The sequence below is a fragment of the Hypanus sabinus genome, chromosome 17 (genome assembly GCF_030144855.1).
Source record: "Hypanus sabinus isolate sHypSab1 chromosome 17, sHypSab1.hap1, whole genome shotgun sequence".
Taxonomy (NCBI): domain Eukaryota; kingdom Metazoa; phylum Chordata; class Chondrichthyes; order Myliobatiformes; family Dasyatidae; genus Hypanus; species Hypanus sabinus.
Genome location: NC_082722.1, coordinates 14,847,051 through 14,850,062, shown reverse-complemented (window position 1 = coordinate 14,850,062; position 3,012 = coordinate 14,847,051).

The following is a 3,012-nucleotide window of genomic DNA, read 5'->3' as shown; positions in this document are numbered from 1 at the left end:
ATACATGAGGTTCAGGAAGCAAGGATCAGATGGGTCTATTGAATAACATAGGGTAGCAAGAAAGGAGCTTAAGAAGGGGGCGTGAGAAGGCCTTGGCGAGTAGGGTAAAGGAAAACCCCAAGGCATTCTTCAATATGTGAAGAACAAAAGGATGATAGGAGTGAAGGTAGGGCCGATTAGAAATAAAAGTGGGAAGATGTGCCTGGAGGCTGTGGATGTGAGCGAGGTCCTCAATGAATACTTCTCTTTGGTATTCACCAATGAGAGGGAACTTAATGACGGTGAGGACAATATGAGTGAGGTTGATGTTCTGGAGCATGTTGATATTAAGGGAGAGGAGGTGTTGGAGTTGTTAAAATATATTAGGATGGATAAGTCCCTGGGGCCCGATGGAATATTCCCCAGGCTGCTCCACGAGGTGAGGGAAGAGATTGCTGAGCCTCTGGCTAGGATCTTTATGTCCTCGTTGTCCATGGGAATGGTACCGGAGGATTGGAGGGAGGCAAACGTTGTCCCCTTGTTCAAAAAAGGTAGTAGGGATAGTCCGGGTAATTATAGACCAGTGAGCCTTATGTCTGTGGTAGGAAAGCTGTTGAAAAAGATTCTTAGAGATAGGATCTATGGGCATTTAGAGAATCATGGTCTGATCAGGGACAGTCAACATGGCTTTGTGAAGGGCAGATCGTGCCTAACAAGCCTGATAGAGTTCCTTGAGGAGGTGACCAGGCATGTAGATGAGGGTAGTGCAGTGGATTTTAATAAGACATTTGACAAGGTTCCACATGGTAGGCTTATTCAGAAAGTCAGAACGGATGGGATCCAGGGAAGTTTGGCCAGGTGGATTCAGAATTGGCTTGCCTGCAGAAGGCAGAGGGTTGTAGTGGAGGGAGTACATTCAGATTGGAGGGTTGTGACCAGTGGTGTCCCACAAGGATCTGTTCTGGGACCTCTACTTTTCGTGATTTTTATTAACGACCTGGATGTGGGGGTAGAAGGGTGGGTTGGCAAGTTTGCAGACGACACAAAGGTTGGTGGTGTTGTAGATAGTGTTGAGGATTGTCGAAGATTGCAGAGAGACATTGATAGGATGCAGAAGTGGGCTGAGAAGTGGCAGATGGAGTTCAACCCGGTGAAGTGTGAGGTGGTACACTTTGGAAGGACAAACTCCAAGGCAGAGTACAAAGTAAATGGCAGGATACTTGGTAGTGTGGAGGAGCAGAGGGATCTGGGGGTACATGTCCACAGATCCCTGAAATTTTCTTCACAGGTAGATAGAGTAGTTAAGAAAGCTTATGGGGTGTTAGCTTTCATAAATCGAGGGACAGAGTTTAAGAGATGTGATGTAATGATGCGGCTCTATAAAACTCTAGTTAGGCCACACTTGGAGTACTTTGTCCAGTTCTGGTCGCCTCAGTATAGGAAGGATGTGGAAGCATAGGAAAGGGTACAGAGGAGATTTACCAGGATGCTGCCTGGTTTAGAGAGTATGGATTATGATCAGAAGTTAAGGGAGCTAGGGCTTTACTCTTTGGAGAGAAGGAGGATGAGAGGAGACATGATAGAGGTGTACAAGATATTAAGAGGAATAGACAGAATGGACAGCCAGTGCCTCTTCCCCAGGGCACCACTGCTCAATATAAGAAGACATGGCTTTAAGCTAAGGGGAGGGAAGTTCAAGGGGCATATTAGAGGAAGGTTTTTCACTCAGAGAGTAGTTGGTGTGTTGAATGCACTGCGTGAGTCAGTGGCGGAGGCAGATACACTAGTGAAGTTTAAGAGACAACTAGACAGGTATATGGAGGAATTTAAAGTGGGGGGTTATATGGGAGGCAGTGTTTGAGGGTCGGCACAACATTGTGGGCCGAAGGGTCTGTAATGTGCTGTACAGTTCTATGTTCATTTGATTTTCTATATCTTGAGTAGATACTAATAAACATATATTTAACATCAAAACCAGACTCAATTTGTGATCTATTGCTGCTGGTGCGTAACAGCTTCTACCACCATACCAGGCAGTGCATTCCAGGCATCCATGACTCTGAGTAAAAAAAAAACTTACCCCTCACTTCCCCTTTGAACTTACCCCATCTCACCTTCAATGCATGCCCTCTGGTATTGGACATTTCTATCCTGGAAAACAGATACTTCCTGTCTGCTCTATCTATAGCTCTGATAATGTTATAAACAGATCTCTCCTCAGCCTCCACCGCTCCAGAAAAAAACAGCCTGAGTTTGTCCAGCCTCTCGTGACAGCATGTGGCTTCTAAGCTAGGCAACATCCTGGTAAAACTCTCCTGAGCCCTCTTCAAAGCCTCAATGCATATGCAATAATCCAGAGTTCTTTAAAGTTGAAATATAACCTCTTAACTTTTAAACTCAATACCTCAACTAATAAAAGCAGGCATCACCTCACACTTATCTGGGCTAAGCTCCATTTGCCATTTCTCTGCCCATATCTGCAACTGATCTACATCGTGCTGTATTCTTTGCCAGTCTTCTACACTATCCACAGCTCCACCAATCTCACTATCATCCACAAATGTACTAACCCGCCCATCTGCATTTTCATCCAAGTCAGTTACATTCTACTCCTTCACACATTCATAGTATCTTGCATCAAAAGTTTATGTTTTTCAGCCTCACATCAGCAACTTAAGCACAAAATGAAGATCAATGGTTCAGTATGGGATGTGGAGAATGCTGCACCTTCTGTGGTATCACCTTCTGGATGATGGCCCTACACGTGCTCCCAGGTGGACTTAAGAAACTGACTTTTTCAAAGAGCAAAGGAGTTGTGCCAGATGGTATTCATCCAGAAACCAATAGCTCTTAAAAGTTATTTTTAAGCTATTTTATTACATGGACATTTGCTGCTGGATCCCATTTTGAGAGCTATGCTTCTTCAGTATGTATAAGAAAAACATTAGGGCCATCTTAAATCTCTAAAACATAATGTGAATGCCTTGCTTGATTCATTATTACAACCAGTACTTGACTGCAATGTTGGCAGAT